Raw genomic sequence first — 12,451 nt, 5'->3', positions numbered from 1 at the left:
TCAATGTGATCAAATGCATGTAGTTATAAAAAAACTTGATCACATTTTCTCTCTTAAAACTAGCATTGCATGTTGCCAAAGACACCATGCATGAACTTTTCATACAAGCATGAAAATCGTCCATGGCTTCCAAAAACCAAATATTTTCATATCATCATAAAGTCTATGCATGCATGTAAAGAAGGTTATAATACCACTTGATGGAAACATGGTGTTCAAGATCAAGTTTCAAAACATAAAACTTTTGAGTTTGCAATGGAAGACTTTAAAATAAAACTTTAACAATATATAATATGACAAAGGATCTCATTACATAAAAATGAAATATTTAAATCAAAAACCATAGAAGGATATGGTTAACAAACTTTGTTGTCCTTTGGTCCTCATAGGAGGTTGAATGATAATAGTGATGGCAAGAACTCAAAGTAGAATTCCTCTAGAGAAAGTGCCCCAACAAGCTCCAACACTAGATGAATGCTAGTTCAACTCTTGATAATACAACCTCTTAAGCTTGAACCACCAAGAATAAATTTTAGGTGTTCAAAAGAGTATGTATTCTCTTCTTTTATCAACTAAAAACTTAGAGAGAGAATGGAGAGAGTTTGTGAGAGTAATTTTTGTTCGTATGCAAGAGCATTAGTAGAAATGAAAGCCTTTTACTCCTTTTAATCATCCCACACATGAAAAATTCAATCATGACTAACACAAAAGCTTTTACATGCATTAGACCATCCATAAAGGTAGTGTTGGGAGTTCTTACACGAAATCATGAATGAGAGAAAGGAGAGTTAGTCAAACACTCATTCTCTCTCCTCTTTAATACTCCAAGTCTTCTATTTTATAAAACTAGCTTTTATATTTAATAAAGATTTTCAAATATATACATATATATTTTTTAGTGTTATTTATTTAATCTAAATATTTACATTAAACAAATAAATTTCATACAAACTAAATCATTTAATAATTAGATAGCCTGAGAAATCTTTGTCTAATCCCCGATTGTGATGTTCTTGTCTGACTATTCGCTCTTGGGTGGGTCATCTGTTCAACCAGCTATCTGATCCTTGATTGTATATAAGTTTATGTACGGCATGCAACACCAGGATGTGACTCTTGGAAATTATATGAAAGTGTAGGATCTAGCCCTTGGCAGTTGTATGGAAGACCATGATGTGGCCCCTGACAACTATATAATAGACTAGGATCTGGCCCCTGCCAGTTGTATGTAAGTCCAGGATTTGGCCCTCAGCATTGCAATGAAAATCCATGATTTGGCCCATGGAAAGACGTTAGACTATGATCTAGCCCATAACATTCACCCAGAGTTGGAGCAGACCCATTAATTCATGTATTTATGTAACATATATTTATGTGGATATGAGATTTGGCTGTTTGTCGCTAGAGCCGAACATTTTTGTGGATGAATTATATGTGTGATGGAATATGTGCTATATTGGGGAACTCACTAAGCTTTATGCTTACAGTTTTGGATTAAACATTTTGCAGGTCGTTCATAAGAAGAGCTCGGCAGGAGTGCACACACGCATCGAAGATGTTTATTTCCGTAGTTTGTAAATTTAACACAGATAATGTATGGTTTCAAACAAGCAAATGCTACTAAATGGTTTTTAAAGCAAAGTTTTAACTTGTTATTTTATTTTTAAAAAAAATCTCTTTGTAATTTTTGGGACATTACACCGGCCAACATTAATAATGGGCCTCGCTCGACATGCATAACGGGCCCCGCCCAACATACATAACGGGCCCCGCCCAACATACATAGCGGGTCCCATCTAACATTCATAATGGGCCCCACCCAACATATATAACGAGCCCCACCCAACATTCATAATAGGCCCCACCCAGCATGCATGTAAGAATCAAAAACACAATCTAGCATCCTATACAGTATAGTGAGAAGACTCAACTCACGAATCAAAATGGGTTACACCACAGCTTGTAAGATCAGATGGCTGGTACTACACACCACCTAATGTAAAAAAAGGTCAAACCTTAGTATACCATATAAAACTATGAAGTTGATCAAAAGTCAGCTTGATCAAAAATCAACGGTCAAAGCCAACTATGTAGAGCACCATGCTGTGGCAAGACCTTTTCCATACCGTGGTTTTGACCAAACTAGAAAACAATGGATCTGCCCATCGTGTCGTGGTCACCACTTTACAATGCTAAGCTGACGCTCACAAATCCAAAACCTTGTTAAGTCGTTAACTCGTGAAGTCCTTTAATCAAACTTTTGAAAAGGTTTCCTAGCACCCAAAACACCCGTAAAAATCATAACTTTATAGGTATGCATGTCCAATGTATGTCACACACCAACTTAGGTAAAAAATGAGAGAAATATGGTCAAATCTCCTTGTATGGAACCTAATCAACATAAAAGTTTGGATCTGAACCATATGACATTCTTGGGACTTTAGTCATCAATAAAGTTGCAAACTTATTAAGATTAACCACTCAAATAATCCCAACATGAAAACTAGTTCCAAAAACCTAGATTTAGAAGGAAATACCCACAAAGATGACGGTTTAGGAAACTTACAAAGGTTCAGAATATGCACATAGAGATGGAGATGAGCTTTCTTGATGATCCCTTGCTTTATAGGACATCCCTTCTCCTTTTACAGGCCAAAAATCATCAACATGTGCTCAAAAGGATCACAAAAAGGCTAGGGTTTGGTTCTCTGCACTTGGAGGTGATAGTGCATGAGGGTGGAAGAAACGCTAGCCAAAATTTCCTTTAAATAGGGCCAATGCCCAAGATCTAGGGTTGGAATCCCCAGCCACCACCGCGCCGTGGCAAGGAACTGACAACACAGTGGTTATTAAATGACCACCATGTCGTGGCCAAAGCCATACCTTGTTGTGGTGATGGGAAAAATCCCAAAACCAAAACATGGCAAAGCACAAAACTTATACCTAGAAAATGGGTGTTAGAACGCTCCCCCTCTTGAATCAGAATTTGTCCGTGAAATCCATTGTTGCAAACTAGTCAGGGTAATACTCTCTCATCTCATCCCCGGGTTCCCAAGTCCATTCAGAACCCTTTCGGTGTTGCCATTGCACCTTCCCCTAATCCACCACCTTGTAGCGCAAGGTCTTTGTCTTCTTCTCTAGAATAGTAATTGGTTGCTCCACATAATTCATGCGCTGATCAATCTGAATGCCATCCAACAAAACTAATGCATAATAATTGGCTAAAAACTCCTGCCACTGAGAAACATGAGAGGTGTTGTGGATCTAATTAATCTCTACACGTAGATCCAACCTGTAGGAAACCTTGACCACTGGATCAAACACTCTGAATGGACCGATATATGTGGGGGGCCAAATTTCCCCGCTTCTACAACCTGATGGGGCCCATCCAAGGTGAAACCTTCAACAACACAAAATCACCAACCTGAAACTCAAGATTGGAACAACACCGATCAGTATAACTCATCTGAAGACTTTATATGGTCTGCAACCTCCCACACACCTGTTGTATCAACTTTATTGTCTCGAGCACGACCTCAGTGCTCCCCATAACTCATTGACCAACCTCTACCCAACAAATTAGGTTCTAAAACTACCTCCCATAAAGCATTTCAAAGGGAGGTTTATCAATATTGGTGTGATAGTTGTTGTTGTAGGAGAACTCAACCAAAGAAAGGTAGGTATCCCAACTCCTACCAAAATCCAACACACATGCTCTAAGCATATGCTCAAGGATATGGCTATTCTGCTCGCTCTAACCGTCGTTCTGTGGTTAATGAGCATTACTGAAATGCAGTCGAGTGCCCAACTCCTCATGAAACTTCTTCCAAAACCTACAAGTAAAATAAACATGTTGGACGAAAACCATGAAAACCGGCACCCCATGTCGTGCGACTACTTCCTTGATGTAAATATCGGTTAACTTCTCACTGGAAGAGTTATCCAGAATCATAATGAAATGAGCACTCTTGGTCAATCTATCAAGAATAACCCAAATTGAGTTAACCCCACATGTCGTCCTTAGTATCTTGGTAATGAAATACATGGTAATCTGTTCTCATTTCCATGTGGGAATATCCAACAACTACATTTTCCCGTGAGGCCTTTGATGTTCATCTTTGACCTTCCAGCAGGTCAAACACCTTTCAACATACCAACCCATGTCCTGCTTCATGCAGGGCCACCATTAGTTGATTCGGAATTCCCTATACATCTTTGTTGCACCTAGATGGATGGAAAACTTTGATTTGTGAGCCTCCTCTATAAAAGTCAGTTGGCCCCACCCGAATAAGTAACCCAAAATCTGTCGTGTAGAGTCAATAACCCAAAACTATCAAAATCAAAAGAAGAAACGTATCTAACAATCCTCTCGTTCTTCTAATGCTCCTCCTTAATTGTCTCAACATGTGCCTCTGGGATCAACTCCACAGTGGAGTAAAAATATTCATCCTCAAATATAAACCTCTGATGGGGCTACTAGTCGCCTTGCAACTCAAAGTATCATCCACCGCATTGTCCTTCCCCGAATGATACAATATCTTGTAATTATAATCCTTCACCACAGGGTGCCACTTGCGCTGCCTCATGTTAACATTTAGCTGATCCATCAAGTATCTCAAGCTCTTGTGGTCCGTGTAAATGGTAACCGAACACCATAAAAATAGTGTTGCCAAATCATGATGGCGAAAACCACTGCCCCAAGCTCCATGTTACGAGTAAGATATCACGCCTCATGAGGCTTCGACTACCTCAAATCGTAGGTGATCACATGGCCCTTATGCATAAGCACTGCACACAAACCCAAAAATGATGCATTACAGGAAACAACAAAATCATCCACACCTTCGAGGATGGTCAAAATTGATGCCTCACATAACTTCTATCTCATAACCTCAAACACTGGATGCTGCTCATGCCCCTACTAAAAAGTGATATTCTTCTTCGTCAAATGGGTGAAAGGAACCAAAATCTTGGAGAAATCTTGAATAAATCTCCTGTAGTAACCCGCCAATCCTAAGAAACTTTGAATCTTAGATTGAGACCTCGGAACCTCCAACTGCATAATTGCATAAATCTTGGCTAGATCAACCAAGATTCCATTCTGATTGGTAAGGTGACCCAGAAACTGAACGTTACGCAACTAGAACTCGCATTTTGGATAACTTGGCATAAATTCTATCCATCCTCAGTCTCCAGAACCTATCATAAGTGCTCCTCATGTTTCTCCTTTGTCTTACAACATAAAAAATATCATCAATAAACATAACTGTTGATCGGTCCAACATCAGCATGCACACCCGGTTCATGAGGTATATGAACATTTTCCAGTGCGTTGGTGAGCCCAAATAGCATCACTATGGACTCATGATGCCGATAGCGAGTATTTAAGGTTGTATTATGAATATCATCATCCCTGACCCTCGTCTGGCGATATGTCGATCTCAAATCAATCTTGGAAAACCAAGATGCACCCTAAAGTTGATCAGGAACTATGAGTTATCAGCAACCGTGGGGAGTATCAGCAGTCCCAATAGGCTAACAGCACACCCTGTGGGTTATCAGCAACTGTGGGGACTATCAGTAGTTCTAATGGACTATAGCATGCCCTGGAGCTATCAGTAACTCAGTAATACATAACACTAATTAACAAATAAGACCTAGCTGGTCAACATGCATACACACAATGACATAAGTAATACAGTGAGAAGACTCACCTCGCAAATAGCAGCTAGACACAACAACTCTTACATAGAGAATATAGGCATAATTAGACACCTAACAACAATAAAGAAGTACCGTCTCAGTCTACACCCTAAAACCCTTAAATTAACCAAAATTCAACCATGGTCAAAAGTTAACAGTCAAATTCAGCCCCATTCGATTGTCACGTCGTGTCCGTCCTTTGATCTCATCATGAAAGCGTTAGGAAAAAGCAGTCGCGAAGCTGTTCATCTCCATGTCGTGACAATCAACCAGCTAGGTCGTGGAAACCACACAGAACAACTTAATGTTTTAATCTCTTAATCCTTCAAGCCAAGCATCAAACTTTCCATAATGTCTTCTCCATCCCAAAGCACCATAAAATTCATTGATTTTTTACATGCATGTCTTGAACACAAGCTAGGTCAAAAAGAAGGAAAACTGAGATCAAGTCTCATGCATGAAACCCATAACTCTCTAACTTTCTAGATCTGGGACAATGCGCCACAAAGGAGTCTCAAGCACTTGTAAAGTTGCCAACTTCATTAGATCCCAACACTCAAACTTCCTCAAACATTGAGAAAAGTGAACAAAAATCTAGATCTAACATGTTTGAGCTAAAAAGGCAGGAAGTTGAGAACTTACAAGAGTCCTAAGTGTTGGGTTATGAGCATTCTAACACTCCTAAGTGTACATGCAACCCTAAATACCTTGGATCTATGTTTTCTCTATTATACATACATTTATGAACATCCAAGGTATTATCCTAATCTAGCATACAAAATAATAAATATAACAAGATAGAATACATACCTCTTTGATGTAGAATGTCTTCATGAAGCTTGAGTGCCTAGTGCCCCAAGTGTGACACCTCAAATGGTTCACACAACACCAAATACACTTGGAATAACTTGAGAGAAACTTGAACACTCCTTGAAATCGTCTAGCCCTCACACTCACACATTAGTGCACGATTTCTTGAGCCATGGGATTCTTTTATATGGTGGCTATTAGGGTTACGCCATGTAACTCATAACTTTATCCATTCCTTATGCTCCATGGATTTTAACCTCCATGGAGTATCCATGGGTCACCCCATGGACTTAGTCCAACATAAGGAATCTTGGATCACAAGCCCACATATATAAGAATGAATGATTTACACAATCAACCCATATATTTAATTAGTCTCCTTTTGATCACTTAATTAATTCTTGATCAATACTAATTAAATAACCTTATTATTATATTAGAACTTATAATATATTAACCAACCTTAAGAGTTATTTCTCTCATTATAGTCTATCCAAATGCATGATGCCATGCAACCCAAATGGACCATGCCGGGTCGGGTCAAGTCTTACCAATTATAGTTATGGACTTAGACATTAATCCAACAGTCTCCCACTTGGATAAGTCTAAAACTATTCTTGCGTATGACTTCAAGAACCGACTGGCAATCGTAGCTCTCAAAAGCTTCCGTCGAACTCTGACCTTGCCGATGATCTCTGACCTTTGTCAATGTCTTGTCCATTAGATAAGGGATCATATATTCCTCCATTCTAGATATCATATGGACTGAGACATGGATTATCAATCATTCTCTCTGTCCATTTGTTGTTTCCCGATTTCCGATTCATGATGACTGACTGATTGAACAAATCAAATCAGTCCTGGCTTTGCCAAGCACTCACATGTATCATCTTTAAATCATCGAGGGGCCCACATGTATCGCTTTTATCCCGAAGGTAAAAGGAATGGATAAACTTCGACTCATATGGCTTGTTCTACTACTTGTTGAATCATACACAAAGGCACGTTTTATAACATCGAGTTACCAATGCGTTTTCGTGCAATCAATGTATAACCAACTCATAGTAACAACTCATATCTCTAGGTTTGAAGAAGATAAGATATTATCGTCTCATGATCACTCGTGATAAAATCCATGAAGTGATTCAAATGAGTGTGGGTTGAATCCAATACTCAGAACTTATGAGCACTCATGAGTGTTGTAGCACCACTTTGTCCACCAACTTGGACCTCTACAAACCAACCCATGACAGTCTTGATTCATATCTACTTCCAACATATGACCGACTGTGGATGGTTTGAATAACTTAATCATTCAGGAAGAGCGACTTAGTTATTCTGGAAGTCAAAACATGCAAAGTGAAACACAAGAATAAATGAATCAAATATGGTATCAAACCCTATGAATATAAATAAACACTTTTATTTATCACCATACTGATTACTCATTATTCATTGTTTCGGTTTTATCAACTTTATACTTGAATTTAAAACAATAGTTGTCCCATGCTCCAAGCATGTACACTATGTTTTCTAAACACTAGTCATGCCATACACCAAGTATGCATACTATGTTTGTCTATGATCTTTACTTTGTAAAATAGATCAATTGAACATCACTCCAATGATCCACTTTTCACAGTCCCAAATCCTTACTGCAAATGCTAGAATTCCAAATTCATGCCATTTACTGAAATCTATTAGATTCTAAACTTATATGCATTGATCCTCTTAATGATTATGCACGAAGTCAGAAAGACTTGACAACAATCATTACAGAGCATTCCAAAGGAGATCAGCTCCTTGGAAACATCCTTCTTTCATTAAGTTTCCTAATCTTACACAGATTGAATAATTTCTAACTTTGAAACATTTCCATATTCCATTTTGACTATCACTTCTGAACAAGAGTTGCCTCCTTACAGATTATGTCAATATGGTCCTTCCAGAATTAACATTATACTTCCAACTGTCCTTGAGCAACCAATCTTTGGTAAACCTTAGATTGTCCTCGACAATTGCTTAATCATTTTAGTCATATCCAATTCTAGACCTTTTCCCTTCATAATGCCCCAGGCATTTGGAAAATTTTAGAAAGGATGAATATAGCACATGTAATCGATCCTATATCCGAAGCATATGGGACACGATTCATGATGTCTCACATAAAGACTAAACCAGTCTTTTGCTATGATATTTCCATTTCAATTTGCCAAGTTCTCAAAATTCAGATTATGAAAAGGGATGCCGTAATCATAATCGAATTTTAGAACGCAAATAATGGACCCATATATAGAATTTCCTTATGTTGAGCCATTCCAACATGAAATTCATATATATATCCTTGATTAAATACGATTAAAATCTCAATCTAAGCTTTTAGAATTGAAATGAAGTATAATTTCCTCTCCCTTAATTATAGCAAAACAACTTTTTCAACCCCTGCAACCTCACGAATTGAAACTTTTGTTTTCTATAATTAACATTGCTAACTTGCAACCTTTGTCATAATTATCATGCTCCCACTAACATGATGATTATTAGCATAACACTTATGCTCCCACTAGCTTTGACATGTACTCAGAAATCAGCTGACTTTCTTACCAAAGTTCAGATTTCTGATACTAGATTGTTTTGATAAAACTTTATCAAAATCATACACCTCTCTTAGATAGCTCACATGTGTGTCTAAACAATTTTAGAACTATGAAAAGGGATGCCGTAATCATAGTCTTAATTGTTTAGACCTTTGCCACTTCTCACAAGTCCATGTTAGTGTGCCGGTAAACCACGCACGCTCCACTAACGACTTTGAGAGTGCAAATATCACAATTGCTATCTAGCTAAAATCTACTTAGTGAAAGTGTTTCCTCACCATCATTTTCATGAATCGGAGAGAAACCTTATGACACTTAGAATTAATAGTGTATGTGTTCTTATCCATGTGAATTTGTCAAAACCATAATCACAAGACAAGGTTAGTGACAAATCCAAACTCATATTGATTAAACTTGTACAATCTTAAATTCTTGCCATTTGGCAGCTCAGGTGCCTGCCATTGCTTCCAAGTAGTTGTGCAACCAATTGAGAACTCTCAGAACTCCTATGCAAAGCCAACTTGAATAGGCACAAAAATTTCAACACGATAGGTTATAAACCTCAAGTCGTGTGCTAGTGAAGGACTTTAGGTTTTATTCTTGATTAAGTCTTGAAACTTTCAAGAGCTTTAAGACTCCCACTGTCCTCTTGACATATAAGACTCCCTTGTCAAATATTCAAGAGATAGTGCGGATTCTTTATCAAGACTAACACTTTACACAATTGGCCTAAGTTGGTCTCTGTTTTATCCAAAACATCACAACTTACCAATTTCAAATGTACAAGAGTAGATAACCTTTTACTCTTACATTTTACTAGTGTTAACAAACCCTCTTTAAGATATGTCACTCAAGTTACAATCTTGGAGTATGACTCTAAGAATTGTTTTGGAACGAAGTATGACTCATCTTTTTGATTTAACCATTTCAACAATTCATGACTCCTCTTCTTAGTCATAAGAATGCACTAAGATGACTTTAGAGGACCAATTATGATATGGTATCTTAATCATTAAGATGATCATAAACATGATACTAAAGTGCTCTCCCATGTTTTCAGATTTGAGAAACTTTTATCTTTCTACCATACTTTGATTCTTCTTATTCGTTCTGTCTCACATTGAAACTTCTCCAATGCTACAGACTTATACTTAAACTTATAAGTATAACCATATTTACTGAACTTAAGTAAATCATGACGAATAGTCTTCTTGATCTTTTGTGGTGGACTTGACCAGTGCACAAGAATGTGTACTCGATCCCTTAGTCCTTTCCTTATTCACATAAGGAATTAGTCTTAATTTTCCAAGCTGAAAGTTCTCATTCATCATACTATACAACTTGCATGATTCCAAGTTTCGGTCCAATTGAACCTTGGGTGATGAGAATCTTTCCTTATTTGGTAATATTAGACACTACCACAACCGAAAGAATCAAATCCATTTTTCCAATATTGTTATCAATGGAATCTTATAAGCAACAACTTTTCACAAATGCCATTGTAAGGATACTTAAAATAAATAAAATCAAAACCTTTTTCTTTTATTTTAAAAGTTTGCGGAAAAACTTATCCTTACAATCCATATGAAAACCTTGTTATTATCTATTCCTAAGCAATATAAATATCATAACTCTTAAGTAATAGCCCAATAAACTATTTTATAAATTAGAAGAGGGATGCCGTAATCCAAGCTATAAAATATTTGAAGGTAGGTGAATGACGATTCACCAATTTCCACCATGAAAAACGAAATAATTTATTAGGTTTTAATTGGATTTGAAAGTCCTAGATCTTTGAGATTCATTGATCTGTTCAAAGGCATGATTCAATCTCGAGTATGCCCTTCAGGTTTTGTGACTGGGATGCCGAGGATCACAAAACAAGGTGTGAATAACCATGCAAATATACTTGGTACCCTTAATATTTACCCCTTAATCAGTGTGCCGGTTAACCACACACGCTCCACCGATACTATGATAAATATTAAGTTACCCTTTGCCTACCTTGTTAAGTCCAGGTTAGTGTGCCGGTTAACCACACACGCTCCACTAACGGTTTAAACAAAGTGCAAAGTGTAATTTCATAGATTAGCACCTTATTCACATTTTCCTAAGTAACTAAGATTGGGAATTTATAAGTGTTTAGTTACTTAGTATTTATCATTAATACTTTTAATGAAGGGAGAATTATAGTCCTTGTCCTACCCGTTCGGCTAACGACCCTCCACCAGTCAAGGAAGCGGTGGGTGAGAGTGGACACCCATTAAACTGCCATTTTATAGGCAGTAACCTTATACCCCCCTTATAGACCGGCTTCGTGAATGAGGCCTACTAACGGTAAGACTGACTTGCTCTTATACATATATTTAAATATTATTAACTTATAATATTATAAAGTATAAGGGTTGAATTTTAACTTTTAAAATTCTAAGGGCTAACTTGGAATTAAAGTATTCATAAGTGAAAACTTTTCAAATTCCAAAACTTGAGGGCAAGTTTTGAAACTATTCAAAACTAATTAATTCCATAACTTATGAGTTTAAAGTAGTTTTAATTATAAAAAAAAAAAAAAAAACTCTTCACTTTCCATAACTTGAGGACAAGTTATGGAAGACTTTAAACTAATTAATAAAAAAAATAACTTTTTTTTATTGTAACTTATGGAACTAATTAAGGTTACACATTTTATCATTTAATGAAGTGACTCTTGAACCTCCATAACTTGAGGACAAGTTATGGAGTCATAAAACCATTTAATGAGGACAAGACTCTTCATTTTTGTAACCTTTGCCAACTTTTATGAGTTTTATGATTCTTAAATGTGACTTTTCATATAACTTGAGGACAAGTTACAAAAACACACTTTGGAATCAACTCTTAGATTAAAATGGATTAAAAATAACTATTTCACACAACTTTTCTATTAATCTAAGAACCTCATAAGAACAAGATAATTCAAATCATCAATCTTCAAGAAATTAGTATGAACATACAAACTAATACAAATCTTGAAATTATGACAATTATCTTAGAAATTGGATTAGCATGAACATTACCACATCAAAAACAAGTTTATAAGTCCAAAAACATCTTAGGGTAATGTTCCTAGTCCAATTCCAGCCAAAACAATCGAATATATGCATCCAACTCGATTTTTCAGCTACTTTTGCAAGTATAACAAGAAAACAAGCCTAGGCTCTGATACCACTGTTGGGTTATGAGCATTCTAACACTCCTAAGTGTACATGCAACCCTAAATACCTTGGATCTATGTTTTCTCTATTATACATACAATTATGAACATCCAAGGTATTATCCTAATCTAGCATACAAAATAATAA

This window comes from Lactuca virosa, chromosome 6 (genome assembly GCF_052849685.1).
Source record: "Lactuca virosa cultivar CGN04683 chromosome 6, Lactuca_virosa_CGN04683_v6, whole genome shotgun sequence".
Lineage (NCBI taxonomy): Eukaryota > Viridiplantae > Streptophyta > Magnoliopsida > Asterales > Asteraceae > Lactuca > Lactuca virosa.
Note: the sequence above shows the minus strand (reverse complement) of the source record.